Raw genomic sequence first — 26,115 nt, 5'->3', positions numbered from 1 at the left:
AATGGGCATCTGAGATGAATACACAGATGAAGAAATATGAACAACAAATAAATATGAGAACAAATGTTGAACATCACTGGTCATTTGAGATGCAAATTAAACCAACACTGAGATTTCACTTCACCCTGGAAAGAATGGCTGGTATCAAGAAATCAACCAATAACAAATGCTGGAGAGGATGTGGGGGAAAAAGAACTCTTCTCCACTGTTGGTGGGAATATAGGCTGCTGAAACTACTGTGTAAATCAGTGTGGAGATTCCTCAAAAAACTAGGACTACAGGTCCCATTCAACTCAGCTATTCCCCTTTTGGGTACCTTCCCAAAAGAATTAAAAACATCATACCACAGTGATACATGTGCACCCATGTTTATAGTAGCACAGTTTATAATAGCTAGATCTTGGAAACAACCTAAAAGCCCATTGACAGAGGGGTACATTTTTTAAATGTGGTATTTTTTATACAATGGAGTACTATTCAGCCATAAAGAATGATAAACTGGACACTTCCATAGGTAAATGGATGCACCTTGAGAACATACTCATTAGTGAAGTAAAACACACATGTGTAAACATCATATTGTTTCATTAGCGTGACAAACAAAGAAAAAACATGTATATGTGTATGTATATGTACATAACAATAATTAAGATAGTTGTACCACTGATTTCTCTGTCACTGAAAGATTTGTACTGGTAATGTTCAGACAATTGAAGGTAGATGTCTTGTGCTCTAGGTGAATGATTTGGGAATGACAATGTGCAATGTATGTACCACTGTTACCCCCGACTGACAAACTTTAAAATTTTTGTTGTAGTTTTTTCTTCGTCTTTTTTCTTTCTTTTTATCTATGAATAAAATGGGTTTTTTAAAAAAAGGAAAGAAAGGCTGGGGATTTACCTTAGCGGCATAATCACCTGCCTTGCAAGCAGGCGGTCATGAGTTCGATCCCTGGTACCGATAAAAAAATTTTTAATAAAAGGAAAGAAAATGAAGGATTAGAAGAGCAAAAAGAAGAAAAAGAAAGGAGAGGGCAAAGGGAGCTGTGGTTGCCTCTGGTGTGAACACCAGAGGCCCTGTCCAAATCGGGGCTGACTTAAATGCCCAGCTCTGGTCTTAAGGGAGAGAGCATAGTTAGGCCCTGCGCCTGGGACCACTTGTTTCAAAGGTCCCACCCTTTCTCATTCACTCATTCAGTGGTACTGACTCCTAACAAGATGCAGTACTAAGCATCCAGTTGCAGAGGTTAGAGCAGTAAACTGGGTGACAAAGCTGAACTACAGTCCTGCCTTCAGAGAATCTACATTCACAATTTTTTTTCTTTTTTTTTTTGTACCTGGGATCAAACTAACAACCTTGCGCTTGCCAGGCAGGCACTTATGCCATTGAGCTAAATCCCTGGCCCTCTATGCACACTTTCAATTTAAGCTTCCAATACAAAATGGCAGGAGCATGGCTCTGTACCAGAAAACACAATGGGGAAATGACAGAAGGCTGTAATAGCTGTCAGTGTTTTCCTCTGCCTCTACCTCTGCCCCTGTCTTGGCTTGATATCAGCACTGGTATCTTTCTATGTTCTTTTTGTTGTTGTTTTTGTAAGACAGGTTCTCATTATGTAGTTCAGGCTGACCTTGAACTTACCATGTAGCCCGTAGTAGCCTCAAATTTGCAGTGATCCTCCTGGCTCAGCCTCCTGCGTGCTATGATTACACGCATATGCCATCATACCTGGCTGTTGTTGTTGCTGTTATTTGCTGGCTTGGCTTTTTGAGACAGGGTCTGTCTGTGTCATTCTGGCTGGCCTTGAACTTGCTATGTAGCTCAGCTGGCTTCAAACTTGTGATGATCCTCCTACCCCAGTCTCCCAAATGCTAGGATTATACACTCTATGTTCTTTAGAAAAATCTATCATATTTTATTTCTTCAGTCTTAGGCCATGTTCAGGTGGAATAAATATCCTTACACCATATCCTTACACCAAGGGTATGCGTATGCCTCGGGCATAAAAATTCTACTTCATGTGAACAGGTTAGTAGTTCAGGATATGTGACCACTTGGAGCCTAGAAGGAACAGTAAGACCTGCAGGAACTGTTGGCAGAGTGACAGGTTTTCAGCTTCATTTATCCCAGCTGCCATGTAAATTTATAGCAAAGTAATGGAAACTGAATCTCAATGGCACTGAATTACATTCCTGCACCAACCCTAGTACACGAAGCCAGCCCTATTCCTATACTGTGTAGTTACAAGTTAACTAACTCCCATTTTTTTAATGCCTGTTACATTTTGTCACTTATATCCGAGTGATTTCTCACAAAGCAAGAGGATCTGTCTCTATCTTTCTGTCTCTATCTCTGTTTCTGTTTCTCTCTCTCCCTCTCTCTCTCTATATATATATTGTTATGTATATTGCTATATATATACATATATATATATATATATATATATATATATATATATATATATGTGCCTTGGTTTCTCCTATGTAAAGGAGAAATATCTACTTCCCAAACTTTTAATGTGTCTATCTGCAAGCCAGGAAGGGAGCCCTACCTCAAGACAGAACTGGCCAGCAACTTGATCTTAAAGTCCCCAGCAACTAGACTTATGAAAATCTAGTGTTTAGACCAAAAAAGACTAAATGGGAAAATAAATGTTAGCGTATAAATTTGTTGCATCTCTGAGAGGAATATTACATTATTTAATTTTTCTAAATTAAATCTGGTTCAAAACCCCATTTGGGTTAGGAAGACAAAATTGATCATTACAGTAACCTTCATCTCTTTCCAACAAATATAAAACAGGAGAGAACTCTAGACTTTAGTCTGTTGTGATCACCCCAGCCAGGATGCTCCTTGAGTGAGCCAGAGTCTGTTTGAAGGTAGATGGTTCTACAGCATCTCTGCCAAGTATGTATGCAAGGTCTTTTGCTGCAGGTTCCAGAACAACATGCTGGAAACTCAGTCCCCCAGCCATTAAATTTGTTCTTCCATCAGAAGTCTTGCTGCTCCTTAGTCCATGTCTGTAAGACCTCACCAGGCATGGAACCTACTGCTCCGTCTCTTTTCAGAAGTCCCTAGGCCCACTTGCTTCCTTTGCAACTCTTCTTTCAACCCCAAACCTCTTCCCTCTACACCTCAAGAATACCCAACTAAACTCCCATCCATCAGGGCACCTGGATAAGGTTGTTGAATAGGTTTTTTGCAGCTCTCATTTAGGAGCAGAAAATACAAAATTCATTAACAATTCCATAGGACAGGAAATCTAGAATTCCTAGAATAGTTGTGTTTTTTCCGACTGGGGCTCTCCTCTAGCCATGAGTAGAAGATAGAAATTACTGACTTGGGAGATCATCTTGACATAAATGTGCATAGAATAGTCAGTATTGCCTTTGTTTCCTATTAGGACTCAACTTACCTTATTCATCCAGAGGTTTCAAACTCAAATATCAGATAGCTAATACAAATGATTAAAAATGGGCAGCTGGGCATCTTGGCACACACCTGTAATCCCAGTACTCTAGAGGCTGAGGAAGCAAGATTACCACAAGTTCAAGTCCAGCCTGGACTACAAATTGAGCCCCTTCCTCAAAAAAATAAAAATAAAAATAAAACAAGACAAGGGTAGAAAAATACAATCAGGGTCCCAATGATAAACAGAAATTTGGCTTTACTTTAAGACTATGGTGAGAACTGAGGTGAACTGGGCATCACACGTCCACTCCACAAAGGGCAACTGCTATTTGGCTCCAAATGTTCTTTACTTTGTGAGAATGCAAGTACCTTCCCAGATTTTAAATCAGAAATATTATTATGTATGCTCTACTAATTTACAACACTGGCTACTCACTCACATTTTTAAAAAACACAGCTGCCAAACTTGGTGGCACATACCTGTAGTACCAGCACCCAAGAGGCTGAGGCAGGATGGACAGCCTATGCTACACAGTGGATTCAAGACCAATAGGAACTATATAATGAGATCTTGTCTCAATGAAACAACAAAACAAAAGCAAAATACACTGCTCTCTGAACTTGGTGTGCTGGTGCGTGTGTGTAACCTTAGCACCCTGAGAGGCTCAGGTAGGAGTGCCACTTCAAGCAGCACCTCGGTTATTTAGCAATTTAGTGAGAATGTGTCTCAAAATAAAAAAGTTTAAAAGAGCTGAGGATGTGGCTTTGTGTGAACACTCTAGGTTCAATCCCAAAGGGGTTATAAAAAACAACACTACTGGCCACACTGTCTGGAGTGGCCAGTGATGTTACCTATCCCTAGGTCATCCTTGTAAATTTCTGCGGCTTCAGCTGCAACATCTGTGCTGCTAGCTGTCACATCTACACCTCTTACAGACTCTTCAAGTCTGGATGCATGTATCTTCTCCCTGCCTTTATCTTGAGATGTCACAGTGTTATAGCAACTAAGTTAGGTAGCAATATTGTAGGCAGTCAAACAGGACTGGCCCTCGAGGGAGGCACAACAAAGGTAGACACACTACAATCATGACCAGAGACACATCAGTTGGAGGCCAGGCCTTAGGGTAACAACAGAAGGACCAGGCCTGCACACTCCCCAGGGGGAAAGGAAAGTGACAACACCTGGTTTAATACAGTCTAACTCGGCATCAGTCACCCCAAGGGCACCGTCACCCGCCTGAGAAGTTCTTTGATCTTTCCAATCCCCCCCCCCACTATGTGCCTTGCTTCCTCATTGGGTCACTATTACCTAAGCAGCTACACCTACAATCTTACTAGTTATAGCTGTAAATTATATTGTACCCACATGGGTTTTGCTCTATAAAACTTCCCTATGAAGTGGGATCCTTGGTTACCCATTTAGGACCCCTCCTGTTCCTCAGGCAGACACTATCTCTCAATAAATATCTTTCTGCTTTTTTATTATTAAGTTTATGAGTACAATTTAGATATATGTAATGATAACACTTATTGTGGGGAACTTGCGCATGAATGTGTAAAGCTCAGTTTTTCTTTATCCCCTCCCCTCCCTTCAATTCCTCTCCCACTCCTTATTCACAAAGCTTCGTTTCCATTTTATCATTTTTCCTCATTTTTTTCTTCTCCCTCCAACTTTTCTTTCCTTTTGAACAATTTCATCCTATTTTGCACACTCTATTATATATTTTTGTTCTTATTTACAAACTCAGCTTCTCACACCAGAGAAACAATGCAATATTTACATGTGTCTGATTTATTCAAGAGTATGATCTCAAGGTGCATCCATTCAGCCATAAATGTGTCAAATTTATTCTTCTTTATGGCTGAGTAGTACTTCGTTGTATTAAAAAAAACTCACATTTTCTTTATCTATTCATCAATTGATAGACATTTGGGTTGTTTCCAACATTTGATTATTACAAACAGTACTGCTACAAACATATGTGTGCATATATCACTATGGTATGGTGCTTTTAATTCTTCTGAGAAGACATCAAGAAGGTGAATAGCTGGGTTAAATGGAACCTCTAGTCCTAGTTTTCTGTGGAATCTCCATACTAATTTCTACATTGGTTGCACCTATCTACACTGTCACCAACAGTGGAGAAGGGTTACTGTTTCCCCACAGTCCCACCAGCATTTGATACAGGTTGATTTCTTCGTAATAACCATTCTTTCTGGAATGAGATGGAATCTCAGCATTGTTTTAATTTGCATCTCTTGAATGATCCGTAATGCTGAACATCTTTTCATATATTTACTTTCTATTTCTATTTCATCATCTAAGAAGTGTCTATTCATTTCATTTTTGGATTGGGTCTTCATATTTGGGAGGTCTGATTTTTTTTCAACACTTTCAATGTTCTAGATAGTAGTCCTTTATCTGAAGAACAACTGACTAAGAATTTTTTCCCACTCTGTGGGTTGCCTTTTCACTGTTAATTTCTTTTGCTATGCAAAATCTTAATGAGGTTCCAGCTAATTATTTATAGTATTTCCCATGCAACTGGGGTTTTGTCCATGAAGTCTTTGCCTACACTCATGTCTTCAAGAGTTCTAGCTACTCTCTTTCAGCAAATCAAGTGCTTCTGTTTCAATATTTAGACCTTTGATCAATTTTTATTTTAGTTTAGTGCATAGTGATAGACATGATTCTAGTTTAAGTCCTCAACATATGGAAAGCCAGTTTTTCCAGGACCATTTATTAAAGAGGCTGTATTTCTTCCAGTGAATGTGTTTGGCTCCTTTGTTAAAGAGAAGGTGGCTAAGTGTGTTGTTTCTCAATCTTTTCATTGGGTCCATTGAGCCTCAGGATTTTGTTTTTGTTTTTGTTTTTGTTTTGCCAATACCATCTTGTTTTTATCACAGTAGCTCTATAACATAATTTCAAGTCAGGCATTGCAGTGTCCCCTGACTTGCCTTTGTTGTCTAAAACTGTTCTTGCTATTCTAGTCTCTTCTCATTCCAAATAAATTTTAGGAATGTTTTCTCTAGTTCTGTGAAGCACGTATGCTAATGGTATTTTGGCTGAGATTGCATTAAATCTGTATAACAATTTTGAGAGTATGGTTTTATTTTGTTTTGTTTGGGTTTTTTACACTTGTTTTGGATAGGGTCTTACTCTGTAACCAGGCTTGCCTTAAACTCACTGTGTACCCAAGACTAGCCAGGAACTCTCAAGGATCCTTCTACCTCAGCCTTTTTAATGCTAAGATTACAGGTGTGTGCCACCACACCCAGCAGTATGGCCAGTTTACTATGTTGGTTCTTCCTACAAAACAACAAGGGATACCTTTACATTTTCTGATGTCCTCTTCAATCTCCTTTTTCTGAGTACTGTAGTTATCAATGTAGAGATATTTTACTTCCTTTCTTAGATTGATTCTTAAGTAATTCATTTTGGGGGGTGCTATTATAGAAAGTGTGGTTTCTCTAATTTCTCTCTCAGTCAGATTGTTATTTGTGTACTGAAATGCTATTTTTTTTGAGTGTTGACTTTGTACACTCTGTGTACAAATTCAGCTACACTACTGAATTTAGTTATTAAATGTAGAAGTCATGATGTGGCTGGGGATTTAGATCAGTGCCATAAGTACCTGCCTGGCAAGCGCAAGGTCATGAGTGATCCCTGGAATCAAAAAAAAAAAAAAAAAAGTCATGGTGGAGTTTCTGGGGTCTTCTATGTCATCTGCAAATAATGATCATTTAACTTTTTTCTTTTCTATCTTATTCCTTTTGTTTGTCTTGTCCAATTTCTCTGGCTAATGTTTCCAGAACTATATTGAATAGAAGTGGTTAAAATGGTCATCCTTGTCTTCTTCCTGATTTTAGAGTGAAATCTTACTGTTTTTGACCATTTAATATAATGTGATTTGTTGGTTTGTCATAGATGGCTTTTATCAGATTGAGATAAAGACCATCTATTTCAATTTCCTATAGTTTTTTTTTATCATGAATGGACTTTGTACAATGCTTTTTCTACATCTATTGAGATGATTGTGGGACTTTTGTCTTTGGCTCTGTTGATATAGTGCTTACATCTATTGATTTGCATATGTTGAACCTCCCTGAATGCCTGAGATGCATCCTACTTGGTCATGGTGTATCATCTTCTTGATTTGCTACATTCTGTTTGCCAGTATATTATTGAGGGTTTTCATATCCATATTTGGGGGGGGGGTCTCAAAAGACAGGGTCTCACTATGCAGTTCAGGCTGGCCTTGAGCTCACTTTTAGCCCAGGCTGATCTCGAACTCACAGCCAATCCTCCTGTCTCAGCCTCCTGAGTGCTGGGATTACAGGCATGAGCCACCACACCCAGATCAACATCTATATTCATTAGGGAGACTGGCATGTAGTTCTTTTTCTGGTTGGGTCTTTCTCTGATTTTAGTATCAATATAATACTTGCTTTCAGGAATGGCCTTAGGAGTATTGCTACCCTTTCAATTTCATCAAAGTGTTTGACAAGTAATGGCAATATACCTTCTCTAAATTTCTTGTAGAATTCATTAGTGAATCCATCAGGACCTGGCGTTTTCTTGGTAAGTTTTTAATTATGTATTTTAATTATATTTTTTGTTTCATTGACTGATGTTTATTTAGAATTTTTGTATCTTCTTTATTCAACTTTGGCAATTCATATGCATCTAGGAATCTATTTCTTCTGTTTTCCATCTTAATGGAGTAAAGATGCTCAAAGTACATATTAATGACCTGGATTTCTGCTGGATCCATTGTAATTTCACCCTTTTTGCTCCTAATTGCACAAATTTGAGTCTTTTCCTTTTTTTTTTTTTTTTTTTTTTGATAAGTTTGGCTAAGGGTTTGTCAATTTTATTTAATCATTCAAAGAACCAAGACTCTGATTCATTGATTTTTTTGTATTGATTTCTTAGTCTCAATTACATTATTATTGCTCTGATGTTTATAATTTCCTTCTTTGTACAAGCTTTGGGCTTGTCTTGCTCTCCTTTCCTAGAAGTTCAACATGAGGTTGCTTATTTGAGCTTGTTGTTTTCCTGATGTGACAATTCACCACTATAAATTTCCCTTGTAGGACTGCTTACATTGTGTTTCACAAGTTCTGGTATGTTGTGTTGGCATTATCATTTAATTGTAAAAACATCTAATTCCTTTTTAATTTCATCTGTGACCCATTACTGAGGAGGGTGTTGTAAGTTCTTGTGGTTTGTCTTGCTGTTGTTTTCCAATTTCATTGCACTATGGTCAGATAATATGCATGGGAGAATTTCAATTCCTTTGCATTTATTTACTTAAGCAGGTTCTATGGGCTAGTATGTGGTCTATTTTGCAAAACATCCAATGTGCTGCTGAGAATGTGCATTCTGATGTTGTGGGGTGGAGCACTCTGCAGCATCTACTGAGTATGTTCACAGGTTTGGTTCAGTTATTTCTTTGCTGATTTTATTTTTTTTTTCTTGGTCTAATTCATCTACTTGTGACAGTGGTGAATTAAGATCTCCATTATAATTCTATTAGTGTTTATTTCATTTCTCAAGTCCATTTATATCTGTTTTATACATTTGGGTGTACCTGTATTTGGTGCACATATATTTATTGTTATCTCTTCTTCTTGGAGTTTTCCCTTAGCAAGTATGTAGTGACATTCTTTATTTCTTTTTATTAGTGTCAGCTTGGAAGTTCACACTGTCTGCAAATAGAATAGCTACTCACGTTTTGGGTGGAGGTTCTTGTTGCATGGAATATTGTTTTCCATCCTTTATCCTTCAGTCTATGAATTTCTTTTGCTTTTTTTGATAAGGTTGGCTAAGGGATTGTAAATTTTATTTAATCATTCAAAGAACCAAGTCTCTGACTCATTGGTTTCTTGTATTAATTTCTTAGTCTCAATTACATTATTGCTGCTCTAAAGAAGAATCTTCACTCTTCATATGCATTTCTTTAATGCAACATACTGTTGGATTTTGCTTCTTGATCCATTCTATTAAGTTGGGTATAAAGCACAGTGACACAGCGTCTGCCTGGAAAGCACACGGTCCTGAGTTCAATTCCCAGTACAAAAAAAGAGAAAAAACATTAATTTAGATCCATTCTGCCAGTCTGTTTCTTTTGACTGGTGAATTGAGATTATTTACATTGATGGTCATAACTGATACGTATAGGCTTGTCCTTGCCATATTATTTTCCTGCTGATGGTTCCCCATCTTGCCCCTCTGTTTAACTGCTTGCCCTGCCTGGTGGCCTCTTTCTATGAGCACTTTTGGTATTGTGGGCTTTTATCTCTTTCAAGAATTTCTTTCCGAACACTTTTTAGAGATTGTTTGGTAGTCATGAATTTCTTCATTTGTTCTTTGTCACTGAAGCATTTTATTTCTCCATAATTCAGAAAGATAAATTTGCAGGATACATTTATCTGGATATGAAATTGTTTACTTTCAGAACTTCAAATACTTCACTCCAAGGTCTCAAGAGTTTGTATTGAGAAGACTGCTGATTCTGATGAGCTTTCCTTCACAGGTGATGTGTTTCTTTTCTCTAACAGTTTTTAATATTTTGTTCTTGCTTTTGGCCAGAACCATCATCTTCCAGTAATTTGCCAAAATGATGAACACAAAGGTAAAGAGGTGGGGATCCCAATATATATTCCCTATGTCTTTCAGAAAACATGGGGTTGCTCCATTGGCCACATACATACAAATATACAAAATGGGTAATATTGTAGACCTCAAGGGAATTGATACTGTACAAAAAGGAATGCCACACAAATGTTATCATGGCAAAACATCATGAAAGAGTCTACAGTGTGACCCAGCATGCTGTTGGCATTGTTGTAAACAAGCAAGTTAAGGGCAAGATACTTGCCAAGAAGATTAATGTGCATATTGAGCATATTAAACACTCAAAAAGTCACAACAGATTCCTGAAATGTCCCAAGGAAAATGGTCAGAAAAAGAAAGAAGCCAAAGAGAAAGGCTCCTGGGTTCAACTAAAGCACCAGTCTACCCTACCCAGAGAAGCACACTTTGTGAGAACCAATGGGAAGGAGCTTGAGTTGCTGAAACCTATTCTCTATGAATTCATGGCGTAACCTCTGCCATTCATTACTTAATTGTATTGTAAGGATGGCTTTCTTAATTGAACAGGTGTGGTCTTTACCTCAGAAACATTATAAATATTTGGAGCAGATTTCCATTCTACCTAGTTAATTGTGCTGAGTCTTTACTCTTCAGTGTTTGTCTTGCTGAAAGTTATTGCTGAGGCCTGGTAAGCGATGGTGGTCTGGCAGACAGCGGCCCTTCCAGGGGAGAACCAGCAGTGTCTCCTGAGATCCACGCCATGTTGGAACTTAGGACCCTGGAAAGCCAAGCAAGTACCTCCCCTCCTTGGTAAGCAGTGGCAGACTGCAGCCTTTCCAGGGGGAGAACCCGCAGTGTCTCCTGAGATCTGAGCCATGTTGGAACTTAGGACCCTGGGAAGCCAAGCAAGCACCTCCCCTCCCTGGTAAGTGTGGTGGTCTGGCAGACTATGGCCCTTCCAGGGGGAGAACCAGCAGCAGCTCCTGAGATCTGCACCATGTTGGAACTTAGGACGCTGTGAAACCAAACGATCATCCTGCCTCCCTGCTAAGCAATAGTGAACCTACTGCTACACGGCCTAGGGTCAAATATCCCATTCCCCTATCCCCCCCCCCCCGCCCATTAGCAAATGGGAACCAGAAATCTGAGCGTCTCCTGGGAGGTTGACCATAGCAAATACGGGGGACTTCCTTCTACCATCTCTTTGAAGGCAAATATTTTTACTATTTTGCTCTTTTCTATTAATGGTACTGCTCTATTCAATATTCTGTTTTGATAAGTTCTATAGTGCTCTATTTTTCATCTCATTTTGATATATGTGATTGAAAGTACAACTATTATAAAGATAACAAAATATACTGTGATACCTATTACTGTTATTCGGGTAACCTGCTGTGAAGTTCTGTACCAATTTCACTGTACGATCTTAGTTGGCTTTATTCTAACTTGTTCTGTTGTATACTTTCAAAATAAAATTTTTTTAAAAAAAAGAAAGATATTGCTGAGGAATTATGAAGGTATGTACCCGAATGCCCAAATATTTATATTAGTTTAAAAGTCCCATAAATCACTATGGGTAAAGATATCAAGATAAAACGGAAGCCACTTTATTAAATAAATGGAAGTCCATTTCAGTTAAGTAAAAGCACCAAAAAGAATTTCTGTTCTTGTGCCGAATTTATGGAGTCTTGATTGTTATATGCCTTAATGTAGGTTTATTTTGGTACTAATGGCATCTGCATGCCTCATTTATCTGTATGTCAAATCTTTTTTCCATATTGGGAAGCTTTCTACTACTACTTCTGTGAACAAGTTGTTCATGCTGTTTGTGCTGCCTCCTGCTTTTCCACTGACTCCAATCTATCTTTTATGTTCTTGGCATCATCTAGCAACCATTAGATTGTTTTTAAAAGATTTTTCATGATTGCTAACCATGACCCAGTCTTCTCAGTTTGAAACTCTATCTTTACATTCTCAAATTGTTTTGCAAATTTTCAGTGGAATTTTTAATTTCCTGGATATGTTTGAATCTGTTTTGTGGATTCCAGTTTTCTATGCTGGGCATTCATTTCCATATGCTCTTTTTTGTAGTCCAGGCTGGCTTTGAACTCCTGGCAATCCACCTGACTCAGCCTCCCAAATGCTGGGATTACAACAAGTGTGCACCACCATGCCCAGCTGCACAACTATTTTTTTTTCCTGTGTCTACTCTAGATTTGCTGCACAAGTCCTTAATTATGGTCATCATTTCCTTTTTACCTGCATAATTATTTGTTATTTCCTCTCTAGTCTCAGATATATGATTTTTATTTCTGCTGCACTTATTCTAGAAAATTCAGGTGAGTGGCTCTGATTTCCTTTATCTTGTGCCCTGGATTTGTGCTGGGTGGAGTGGAGTTCTAGAGTGCATTTTGCTTCTGCATCTTGTCATTTTCTAGTTTTTAAAAGTGTTGTTTTCTGTGTTATTTCTTGTATTTTTCTTATTTTAGATAACTCTGTCACTGGCCTCCAGGCTTCACTAGGAAAGGTCTATTCCTCCAAGGTGTCTTCTAGGTGAAGCTGACTATTGACTATGTTTCTCCCAAGAACCTAACTTTCCATTTTATTGGGAAGAGGAATGGCTGTTTGTCTCAGCACCCAGTCCTTTGGTATAGGACTATGAGAATGGTTGACCCCAGATTATTACAGTATTGCTATACAAATGTAAATAGCTGATTACAAGAAGTATGGCATACATGTTAGAGTAGTACAATTAACAAATAACAATATTATCGAGCATAGGGGCTGAGGATTTAGCTCAGCAGCATAAGCACCTGCCTTGTAAGCAGGCGGTCGTGAGTTCGATCCCCGGTCGGTACCGATAAAAAAGAAAAAAAAATTATATATATATTATCAAGCATAGCCTAGAAATTGACAATCTCTAATTTGGTATCTCTAACTATAAAATCTATAATTATGTGACAACATTCAACATAAATGAGAAACTTGTATTCAGTGAGTTTTCCCTTGGTAGAGTTCTTTTATCCCATGAGGAAGGTAAATTTAAGAGAGGACAAAACAGAATGATAACTAAAGAGAAATACAGTAGGAGCTTCAGGACAAAGGATGAGCACCCAAATTTTGGAAAGCTAGAGAAGAGGACAGGAGAAAAACAACTGAAAAAGGAAAAAAATATCAAGGTGAATATGAAAGATTGCTAACCATGATCCAGTCTTCTCAGTTTGATACTCTATCTTCACTTTCTCAAATTCAGTTTTGTAAATTTTCATTCATATGAAAATATCAGAAAATCAAGAAAGACCACTGCAGAAACAGAGACAAGATAGAAAAGACAAGCCAAACAGTAAAGCCAAAACCTAACAATCCACACCCCTGGAAAACAACCCTCCACTGCCCCTGTTCTATGTCTCCAGTCAGAACTAGAGTCTGTACTGAGTAACCCCGCCAGCTCAGCAGTAAGTTTACAGGGTTGATCTTGGCCAAGTTGTCGACTCCTCTGAAGTGCTGGTTCTAGGGTGAGGGGAGTGATCTTGTCCCACAGCTGGCCAAGGCCATTTGCCTGCCTGCACTGCCAGTTCCAGAGCAGGGGTCTGTTTCCAGGCCTCTGTAGCTTTGCTAAGACTGGCTTTTGGTGACTGGACTGGAGTCTGGTGGTCTCAGCTCCTACTTCTCAGCAGAATTCTCCCCAGTCTGCTGCTCAGCTACAGACTGTCTACTGTGACGGGATGAGCCTTCCCTCATTCCACCCTGGGACGTTCACAGTGAAGTAACCATGGCACTATTGTGCTGCTGAAGTTCAAGATGACCCCTAGGAAATAAAACAGTGATCCCACTGACGCACTGCTGCTCCTCTGCGTTGTGTGCTGGGTGTCACTCAAATTCACCCACCAATTGCTGACTCTGGGAGGTGCCACTCAGGAAACAATGTCTTATGCTCTCAGTGCTGCCTCCAATTGCACAAGACTCACCCATCCAGGTCAGGTCTGTGTCCCAGTGAGAAAGAAAGTTGCTTTTACTGCCTCCCTGCCCACCAGGTCAACCACACAGCTGCCCTAATCATACCCTCATGGCCTCCAGTCTGCAGTGATGAACTGTATTCTCTTGAAATGAATTCTACTTTCTTTTCCTCTGTCAGCTCTCTTGAGTTTCCAAGTACCCTATATTCCCTTTGGTTCCTCTTCAGGCTGCTTTCCAGATTCTTAGCACCTTCTCCTGGAGAAACTGAGTTGTCGATAATCAGCATTCCACCATTTTCTCCCTTCTCCATTCTATCTTCCTACTTTTAACCTCCATTGTTCCTAGACTGTTCACTGTTTTAGACAACATGAACTTGGTGTATCAGAAACCTATAACTAACTGTTATAACTGACAGTTGGTAGTTATATTTCTCTTATATCATATTTGGGGGCTCGTATATCATTACTGTATCAATTCTGGAGGTCCCACCTAGATAAGAAATAACTAATAGGATTGAAGAATTTGCTTACTCTTTGCCTTGACTGATGAATTACATAGGTAATCAAAATTTTTGCCTTTGTTTGCATTTTGTCATTTCTTCTCTCGTCTTTTGTTGTAAATTTAAATTCAAAACATGGCAAGAGCGTATTTCTCAGATGAGACATTTTACTTTTAGTGCAATAACTTACATTCCTGTTTACATATATGCTGTATTGACTTACTTTGACTGCTGTGGTTTTTGAAGAAAACAATGTTGGAGCGCCATCCAGTGAATCACACTACTTACAGCTTATATTTAGAAAATGCTCTAAAGTGGGTCTTTTTTATCAAATCTAGTAGAGGGATGTAAGATAAAAAAAATTGGCATCACTAAATGGCCTCAACCTTCCTCAACTAAGAACTTCTAAGGTGAGCCAACAGAAAGTGAGCATTTCTTTAGTGCTGAAGACAGGGAAGTCATCTTAGATGAGAGACACATACCCCAGCTCTGGATGAGATGAGACATCGGAATTTTGCCCATCCAGGAGAACACACACAAAACCCATGTCCCAGCTTAGTATTCTAGGTAACGTTCTTCCTCGGGATACCAGACCTGACACCCCCGTGGAAAAGACTGACTTCTGGGTAAAATCGTAAAGAGCTATTTCCACAAACACCACACTTATGGGAACAAACCACTAAGTTTAATGGAGGACCCCCCCCAACTTCCTCTCTTCTCCTCCTAGGTCTTATTTTCATAATTTATGTGTATAGAAAACACACTTTTTTTGTCTTTTTTTCATTTTTATCGGTACCGGGGATCAAACTCACAACTGCCTGCTTACAAGGCAGGTACTTATGCTACTGAGCTAAATCCCCAGCCCCTAGAAAACATACTTTTACTAATATGTTGTGGCTAAATACCAGCCAGAAAGGCAGATGTATTTTCTGACAGATCTGATTACATAGAACGTGTGAAGAATGAAAGGAGAACTGAGGGTCGTGGCTGAGGACACTCTCCAGAGGACATCTAAACGTCCCGCAGTGGAAGCAAGGTTCTGACAGCCCAAAAGGGTGACCAGCAGAGACTGTATCACATTGACTATTCCCACCTGCACTCCTCAGTTAGGTGAGGTAACTTTCTGTGATCTTTTGGTACCTTCAGTCCCAGAGTGACCAGAGATAAGTTGTTAGAGCCCTTTTTTTTAAGGCCTCCCCTAAGAGTCAAGCTACAGGACTGGACTTTTGTCTCTCTAGTAAGTTAGAAAATCCAGTTTTTCTCCAACTTGCCAGGATATAAATTGAAAATTCTTTGATTTGAAACCTTCCTTCCCTCTAAAAGGCTATACTGGTGCAATTTATATCAACTGTTTGCCTTCCCTAGAGAAAAGCAAGTGTCAGGGAAATTATGTACATTTATACCTTGCATATGCTAACTAAAAGACATTTCAGCCAGTTTTCTCTTCTTCCATATAAATGAAAAACCAATGAATGTGCCTTCACTGATTTGTCAATTGTGGTTACCAGGTGATGAATATAAACATAACCTGTGAACTTTAGATTCTTAGAGATTAAAATGGACTTTGAGGTAGAGCCCAAGATGGCAGAACAGTAAGAAGCAGAGAATGCAACCTCTCAGAGAGCTGCATCCAGATGCTGGAGCAGAGCATCGTGAGGGAGACGAGGGATGTGGGTCCCCTGGACTCAGGAAGAGTCAGAAGTGTGAACTGAAGCCCACAGAGAGTGAAGAGAGAAACAATGAAGAAAGTGGTGCCCAGCAGTGCCTTCTCCATGAGATGGGACTCACTGCAGTTCAAACCTACATGCATGGTCACGGTGACAGTGACAGCTGGTGAACCTGAAAGCCTCTGCAGAGATGTGGCAGTAGAGGGGAGCAGCAGACATGGAGGACCGCACTAACTGGCAGTGAGTGCAGAGGAATTTGTCCCTCCATGGGAGAGAGTAGATGGCCAGAAGCCATCTTAGAGACAGGCTGGCTGAGCTCAGAACCCAGACTTGTTGGCTCAGCCTAGTAGCTCCAGCTGGGCTCAGACTCATTGAAACTGCTTGGACTGTGAGCCCAATGTTTCTGGTCTTGGGGCAGCCTGCTGAGATTACCCATTACCTTGCCAAAAAGTTACTGTTGGCTGGCTGGGACTGGCGTGGTTTGGGTCTCTGTCTCCACAGGTTGTCTACTAGTGAAACCAGAGAGAATCCTGGAAGTGGATTTTTTTCCTCTCTCTTTTTCCATTGGTTTTATATATGAGTGTGAAAATGGTTCCTAACCTCTTTGTGGGTGTGGTTCTGTTCTGTTCTTTCTTTATCTCTTCCATCTCTCTTCCTTCAGTCTTCTGCACCAGTTTCCCAAAGTTGGCAGGATCCCTCTTTGTCCTCCAACTTTGCTTCTAATCCCTTCCTCTTCTTCCACTTTCCTTAATCCATTTTAAATTTTTTTTTTTTCAGTTGGTACCGGAGATCGAACTCAGGACTGCCTGCTTGCAAGGCAGGTGTTTATGCTGCTGAGCTAAACCCCTGGCCCCAACCATTTTAAATTTTAACCCGGGGACAAAATTGACACATTAAGGACTTATATACTGCACATAATTTTCTGATTTGTTTTACATTTTGTTATATAATCACAAATCTAGTTCATAGCAGTTAAAAGTGGCAAATTAAGGATTAGCTCAGTTTGCCATTTACTATGCTGTGTTTGATGTTATCTGTACCACTATAGCCAAAACTGACATTAGTGTTCTAAACAGCTGTTAGTCCTGGTATTCTATGACTGAGACTAAGGGTCACAGAAAATACTGTGGTACAGTACCAAAAAATTAGGGACCACGCCAAATAAGCAACAACTTCTCATTAACTGGAAGTCAGATCTTCCATTAGACTCAAAAGCCAAAAACCAGCTATACCTGGAAGATACCTCAGAGAAGCAGTCATCACTTAAGCATCCTAAATACTAGCAATAAAGCAACCCACCATAGGCTACTTACAAGCATCACCAAAAGAATTAAAATTTAAAAAGAGAAAAGAAAATGAGAAGACACTTAGCAAAATGCAACCCAAGACATTCAGTTCACCAAACGCAAATCCAGGGGGCACTAAGGGGACAATGCTGAAGTGGTAACAACAAAGCAATTAAATGGGGCTCTGGAAAACATGAAACCAGAAATAATCTCTCAGGTAACTACAGAGATTACCAAAATACACACCATGCGAAGTGATGTTAGCAGATTGGGGGGGGCGGGGTTTGAACCTAAGAAACTGATGGAAGCCTAGCAGAGCAAAGAAATGGAATTCATAAAGCTGATTTAAGCAGATATCCAGGAGAATAAAAACTATTGAAAGTATTCAAAACAGATTAGGCAAGTGTGGGGGCAGTTTCTCAGATATTGAAGACAGGCTTGCAGTTAGCAACCTGAAAGAAAGATTTCTCATAACTAGCAAGGGACCATGAGAAATCAATCCAGTAGCTGCTAAGCGAGACAAAGAATACTATAAGATTCGTTGGAGTCAAAGAAAAAGCAAGAGATACCACAAATGACATTTTAAAAATGTTCACAGCAAAAAATGTCTTCACAGCAGAAAACTTTCCTGGTACAGGAAAAGAATTTCACATACACATAAATAAGGCATATAGAACTCCAATTAACCATGGTTTTTAAAAAAACAATCTACAGCCAGGCATTATGATAGCCAAGATTCCAGAAATTTGACAAGAATAGAATCTTAAAAGCTGTTACAGAAAAGAAATAAATCACCTACAAAGGAAAGCCCATCAGAATCACAGCTGACTTATCAGCACAAACTCTCAAGTCGAGAGACTGGAGTGAAGTACTCCAAATTCTAAAGGTAAATAACTTGCAACCCAAATTGATACACTCTGAAAAATTATCTTTCAAATTTGATGTAGAAATACGATACACTTCCATGACAAAGAACATCTGAGGAAATTTATGACCACCAAACCAGCATTCCAAAATGTTCTAAAGGATATTCTAGAAAGAGATAATAAGGACTACAGCTCCATGAACCCCAACAGAAGGAATCCACCAGGAAAGGCAAACAATTAGAGAGAAGGGAAAAAGGAAAAAAAGGGGGGAGCCAATAATAGGAAAATAACATGACAAGGATAAATTAATACTTATTAGTTTTAACCATCAATGTTAATGGTCTCAACTCACTAATCAAAAAACACAGACTGGCAGAATGGATCAAGAAGCAAGGTCCAACAGTATGCTGCATACAAGAAACACATTTAATTCAAAAAGAAACTCATAGACTGAAAGTCAAAGGATGGAAAACAATACTCCATGCAACAAGAATCCAGAAAAAAGCAGGGATAGCTATTCTACTGTAGAGAAAGAAAATGTCAAGCCAAGACTGATTAAGAGAAATAAAGAAGGCCACTCACTACATCCTCATAAAGGAAACAATCCAAGAGGAAGAGTAAACAATCACAGACACACATATTCAACAAATAGCAGTGCACCCACCTATATAAAACAATTACTAATGGACATGAAAAAGAAAATAAGCCCTAATAGAACTGTATTGGGAGACCTCAATACCCTACTGTCACAAAAAGACAGATCAACCAGACAAAAAATAATGAAATATTAGAACTAAATCAAACTTTTGAACAAATGGGCCCAGTAGATGTTTATAGTGTTCCACCCCACAACATCAGAATACACAGTCTTCTCAGCTGGAAATGGGACATTCTCCAAAATAGACCATATACTAACTCATAGTATATGCTGTGTAAGTAAATACAAAGGCATTGAAATTATCCCATGCATACAATCAGACCACAGTGCAATGAAATTCAAAATCTATGGCAAAAGAAACAAGAACTTCACAAATAGATGGAAATTAAATAGCATCCTACTTGAACAACCAATAGGTCACAAATGAAACTAAAGAAGAAATTAGACAGTTTTTACAATTGAATGATAATGACAATACAACATACTGGAACTTGTGGGACACAATGAAACCAGTCTTAAGAGGAAAATTTATAGCAGTAAGTACGCATATCAGGAAAAGAGAACAAATATTTACAAACAACTTAATATTGAATCTCAAACTTCTAGAAAAAGAAGATCAGGCTAAGCCAAAAGCTTGTACAAGGGAGGACATTATAAAGATCAGAGCAGAAATTAATACACTGGAGACTAAAAAACAAAAACAAAGAATCAATGAACTGGAGTTGGTTCCTTGAAAGATTAAGTAAAATTGACAAACCCTTAGCCAACCTTATCAAAAAAAAAAAAAAAGGAAGACTCAAATGCACATAAATAAGAATGAAAACAGTGAAATCATAATAGACCCTGCAGAAATCCAGAAAATCAATACCTACCTTGAAAATTTGTATTCTAGGGGCTGGGGATTTAGCTCAGCGGCATAAGTACCTGCCTTGCAAGCAGGTGGTTGTGAGTTTGATCCCCGGTATCGATTAAAAAAAGGAAGAAAATTTGTATTCTAATAAGATGGAAAATACAGAAGAAATAGATTTCTAGATACATATGAATTATCAAAGCTGAATCATAAGATATAAAAATCCTAAATAAACCAGTATCAATAATGAAATCAAAGATGTAATTAAAAACCTGTCAACAAAGAAAAGCCCAGGCCCTGACAGATTCACTGCATAATTCTACAAGAAATTTAAAGAAGACCTAACTGCACTACTTCTCAAACTTTTTAATGAAATTGAAATGGAAGCAGTACTTCCAAATTCATTCCTGGAAGTAAGCATTATCCTGACACCAAAACCAGAGAAGGACCTAACTAAAAAAGAGAATTACATGCCAATTTCCCTAATGAACATAGATGCAAAAATCCTTAATAAGATACTGGCAAACAGAATGCAGCAAATCATCAATATACATACCATGATCAAGTGGGATTCATCCCAGAGATGCAGAAATAGTTCAACATACATTAATTCATAAATGTAATGTACCATATTAACAAAGCCAAGGAGAAAAATCATAGTACCATCTCAATAGATGCAGAAAAAAAATTTGACAAAGTCCAGCACCCATTCAAGATAAAAACCCTACAGAAAATTGGAATGCATGGTCTTTATTTCAAACTGATAAAAGCCATCTATGACAAACCAACAGCCAACATCATACTAAATGTACAAAAACTGAAAACTCTCTAAAATCAGAAATGAGACAAAGATGTTCACTGTCTCAACTCTTATTTAACATAGTCCTGCAAACTTTAGCAGGAGCTATTAGACAAGAGAAAGAAGTAAAAGGAATAAAGGTAGGAAAGGAAGAAGTTAAACTATCATTATTTGCAGATGACATGATAGTTTATTTAGAAGACCCAAAACCTCCACCAAGACTTCTAGAGTTAATAAGCAAACTCAGTAACATAGCTGGTTACAAAGTCAACACTCAAAACTCAATAGCCTTCCTGTACACAAATAACGAACTCTGAGAGAGAGATCAGGGAAACAGTACCTTTTACAATAGCATCAAAGAAAAATGAAATACCCAGAGATTAATCTAACAAAGGATATAAAAGACCTCTACATTGAAAACTACAGCACCCTGAAAAAGGAGACTGAAGAGAAAATTAGAAAATGGAGAGATATCCCATGCTCTTTGGTAGGAAGAACCAATATAATGAAAATGGCCATACGTCCAAAACTGCTAAGATTCAATACAATCCCAAACAAAATTCCAATAGAATATCTCAATAGAATTAGAGAAAAGAATCTAAAATTCATCTGGAACAAAGACAAGACAGGGTACATCATAACTCCTGATTTGAAATTAAACTATAAAACTACTGTGATAAAAAGTGTGGTACTGGCAAAAAAAAAAAAAAAAGACTCGAATATCAATGGCATATAGAAGATCCAGAAACGACTGCTGACACACTAAGCCACCTTCTTTGACAAAGGTATCAAAACACATTCATTGGAAGAAAGATAGCCTCTTTGAAAAATGGTGTCAGAAAAACTGACTCTACACATGCTGAAGATTAAAACTGGACCCATATCTTTCACCATGTACTAAGCTAAATCAAAACGGATCAAAAATCTTAATATTAAAATAAAAACATTAAATCTGCTAGAAGATAAAGAGTAGGTAAACTCTTAAGACACTGGTATAGGCAAAGACTTTATAAACAAAACCCAAATTGCACAGGAACTATCACAAAGAATTAACAAATGGGGGGCTGGGGATTTAGCTCAGTGGCATAAGCGCCTGCCTTACAAGCAGGCAGTCCTGAGTTTGATCCCTGGTACCGATAAAAATGAAAAAGACAAAAAAAAAAAAAAAAAAAAAAAAAAAAAAAAAAGAATTAACAAATGGGACCTTACCTTACTGAAAAGCTTTTGCACAGCAAGAGAAATCACCAGCAGAGTGAAGAGACAACTCACAATGTGGGAAAAAATGTTTGCCAGCTGTTCCTCAGACAAAAGATTACTATCAAGAATATATAAAGAACTCAAAAAAACCAGTCCTCCCAGATTTAAAGATCCAGTGCAAAAATGGGCATTTGAGATGAATATACACTTTTCAAATGAAGAAATATGAACAGAAAATAAATGTGAACAAATGTTAAACATCACTGGTCATTTGAGATGCAAATTACAACACTAAGATTTTACCGCACCCTGAAAAGAATGGCTAGTATCAAGAAATCAGCCCATAATAAATGCTGGAGGGGCTATAGGGAAAAAGAAACACTTCTCCACTGTTGGTGGAAGTGTAGACTGTGGAAATCAGTATGGAAATTCTCAAAATACTAGGACTAGAGGTCTCATTTGACCCAGCAAGTTCCTTTCTGGATATCTTCCCAAAAGAATTAAAAACATTATACAACAGAGATATATGTGCACTCATGTTTATAGTAGCAGAGATTATAACAGCTAGGTGTTGGACACAATCTAAATGCCCATCAATTGAGGAATGGATTCTAAAAATGTGGTACTTTTCAATGAAGTACTACTCAGGCATAAAGAAGGATAAACTAGAGACTTTCATAGGAAATGAATGCAACTTAAGACCATATTCCTAAGTGAAATCGAACACTTGTAAACATTATATCGTCTCACTAATGTGAGAAGCTGAGAAAACGTATGCATATATATGTGTATAAAAATAGTTAAGATAGTTTTGCTACTGATTTCTCTGAGTTCATTAAAAGAGAAAATTTGTGCTGGAATTGTTCAGACAATTTCATGCAGAGGTCTTGTGCTCTAGGTGAATGATTTGGGGATAACAAGCAATGTATATACCATTTTTGCCCCCACTTCCGTGTTTTGAAATTGTTTTTCTTTTTTTCTCTTTGAAGTAAAATGGACTTAAAAAAAAAAAAAAAGGCTTTGACAGTGTCTGCCTGGGAAGCCCCATGTCATAAGTTTGATCCCAGTATCAAAATACAAACCAAAAAATGGATTTTGCCATGATGCATAGCCTTGTCTTGCTACTAAGAAAAGTTTCCTAGATGATTAAGTAGATAGCACAGATGCTTTAGAGACTGCTTGTGGGCAAAATTCCTCCAAGTCATTTGTTTGCTTCTATCTCTAAAGGTGATGTCTTCTGCAGGATAAAAGGTGCTATCCTTAGATCTGTTTGCCCCATCTTTTACAGAACTAGAAAGCAGTGGTTTAATGCAAAACAATGCCTCATTCTTTTTTTTTTTTCCACTTTTTTTTAATGCTTTATTCTTTATACATGACTGTTACAGCTGAAATCAATTGTTACTCTCCTATTAAAAAAAAAAAAACAAAAAAACAAAAAACCAAAAAACCTAGCCAGGCATGGTGGCAGATGCCTGTAATCCCAGCACTTGGAAGGCAGAGGCAGGAGATTGTTGTGAAGTTGAGAGCAGCCTGGGCCACAAAGTAAGCTCAAAGCCAGCCTGAACTACATAATGAGATCTTGTCTCAAAAAGACAAAAAAACAAAAGCAAAACTATGGAAGTAAGTACAGGAACTCCCTAGGAAGATAAGATCATGCACCAGTACAAAGGTGGATTCTCTGGCCAAAATTTAGTCTTCTGATCGCTCTCCAAATGGCATCTACCTGCCCTGGAGTGGAAGTGATGCCCTGAGTGATAAAAAAAAATCAAACAGAAATTAAAAGGATGCTGATTCTTTTTGCATTTCAGTTGGGGAAATTGATGTCAAAAATCTCTTAAGTATAGGAATGACCTTTTGGGTTTTTTTGGAATGTGTTTTTAAACACTGAAATACGTTCAATCCTTACACTGAAAAAGAGTAATTTAATATTTTTCTGTACCTATGCATATCCTACCTGTCCCTGAGAGCCAAAATGGAAAGCAGATGAAAGTATTGATTATGGTACTACTTCACAAATAGAATTGTACTGTAAGAAAGATGGAAAATGGTCAAAATTACCATATGTTCATATTTTCTTTGCCCTAAGAGGCACTATTTATGCTCAAAATACAAAAGCCACAGGAAAACCAGACATCTTTGGTCTCTTAATGCATCACTACCACTGTGTTTGAAACTATTCTCACTTGATCTCTGGGATCAGGATGTTTCCAAAACAACCCAAATCAAAGCCCCATCTACTGCTATGTGAAGCTTTTCCCATTCACCCTTTAGAATGTGAAATCCCTCCCTCACTCTCACCCCTTGGAGTCTGAGAGTGAGGCTTCTAAGCCAGCCATAACTGAAATATGTACTGGGCTATATCCATATGTAGCTATCTTGCCCAAGCCCCTCAAGGACAATGTTCCTTATAAGAAGCAAATGGCCATTCAGACATACTTGTGTCTATGTGTTCTTTTCCCTCAAAAAGCTCAAACAAGATCTGAAATTTTCAGACAACCTTGCTAAGTACCCTGAGGTCTTTAGAGGACTTATTCAAACCTTTGAACTAGACTGGAAAAATGTAATGTTACTTTTAAATCTAACATTGCCTTCTAGTAAGAAGCAAGCAGCATTACACGCCACCACTGTGTTTGGAGATGAATCTCATATTAATTGGCAACAGTCTATTTCTACTGGAGCGTAAGCAGTCCCTACACAAAATCTACCGGCCTATCAACCAGACAGGACTGAAATACAGGAGATGGAAAACACCTTCAGACATGTATTCTTGAAAGTCAAATAAGTATGGGAACAAAGCCCTTGATTATCTTAAATTATCAACTCTTCAACAGGAGAAAAGAAAAACCCACTACCTTCTTAGATTGCTCACAAGAGACATTAATAAAACATACATTCCTAGCTTCTGATTCAACAGGACACATTGTTCTTTTTAGACAATTTTATTACGTCAGCCTCAGACATTAGGAAAAAGTTGCAAAAGATGGCTTTTGCTTCAGATAGTGCATTGATACTTCAGTAAAAACTGCCTCGTCAGTATTTTATAATCAAGAGCAGGAAGAGACCAAAAGAAGAAAAGAGGGGGGCTGGGGATTTAGCTCAGTGGCATAAGCACCTGCCTTGCAAGCAGGCAGTCGTGAGTTCGATCCCTGGTACCGATAAAAAGGAAAGGAAAAAGACAAAAAAAAAAAAAAAAGAAGAGAGACCAAGAGAAGGTGACAGCTTTAGCAGCAGAAATAAACTCTAGGTCTGATCCTCAGGACATCAAGAAGATCACCACAACTAAACCCACCTGTTCGCACTGCCAAAGGCCAAGCCACCTTGAAAGAAACAGCGGACGAGAAGCGCCCTGGGCCAAGTTCTAACTGCAAAGGTGACCACTGGAGGTTAGACTGTGCCCTGAGATGGAGGCCCCAGGAATGAAACCCTTCTTACCAGCTAGTCAGGCAAGACTGAAGGGCACCAGTCTGACCTCCTTCCCAAGCTGGCAGAACTGTCATCTCCACAGAGGAGCTCCAGGAAATCATAACTATAGAGGGAAAAGAAGCCAGGCTAGTGTTAGACACTGGCAGGTCTCTAGGTCCTTCTTTCCAACTCTAGCCTTCCAGCCATCATACTTCAGTGAAAGGAGTCACCAGAGCAGAGTTAACTATTTCTCACAACTCTTCAGTTGTGAGGTGCTTTTCTCTTTATTCATTTGTTTTTAGTTATGCCTGAAAATCCAGTTCCCTCCTAGGAATTTTTATCTTGTTTAAATATTGTTTTATATATATATATATATATACATACATACATACATACATACCCATGTCAGGTACACAGCCTCTTCCTTGAGGAGATAGAGATAAATCCTGCAGTGGGGGCAACTAAAGGTAGAATAGGTAGAGCAGTAAGAGCTGCTCCAGAACAAACATATCTCAAGAATCCTACTACTTTTCCTCACCAGAAACAATAACCTCCAAGGCCAAAGCCTGAAGAGATGATTATTGTGTATAATCGGTAATTTCAGGGCACAAGGTTTATTTAAAATTTATAATAGCTATGCAACACTCCACTCTTGGGAGTTCAAAAACCCAACGGAGAAGGAAGGTTGGTACGTGACCCTGGATGGACAAACAAGGCAGTAGTGCCAAACCACTCAGTGGTACCTAACTTGTACATTCCGCTCACATCCTGGAAGATGCCTAATGGTTTTCAGTGTTAACATTTAAAAGATGCCTTCTTTTGTATTTCTTTACATACAGATTCCCAGTTCCTTTTAGCTGAAAATCTACACAATCAGGCTTCTGTTGCCTTTGAATAGCAGGGTATGGTAAAATTGCATAACCCC

General features: G+C 38.5%; 1 pseudogene; it reads left to right on the top strand.

The window, feature by feature from the left end:
- Nucleotides 1–10,034: 10,034 nt before the first annotated feature.
- On the top strand, nucleotides 10,035–10,521 carry LOC106027898 (large ribosomal subunit protein eL21-like; annotated as a pseudogene).
- The last annotated feature ends 15,594 nt before the right edge of the window (nucleotides 10,522–26,115 follow it).

Source organism: Cavia porcellus, unplaced genomic scaffold (assembly GCF_034190915.1).
Source record: "Cavia porcellus strain 051 isolate PalLab524CR breed Dunkin Hartley unplaced genomic scaffold, mCavPor4.1 scaffold_1, whole genome shotgun sequence".
Classification (NCBI taxonomy): domain Eukaryota; kingdom Metazoa; phylum Chordata; class Mammalia; order Rodentia; family Caviidae; genus Cavia; species Cavia porcellus.
The sequence above is the reverse complement of the archived record's forward strand: the minus strand, read 5'-3'. Positions and strand labels throughout refer to the sequence as shown.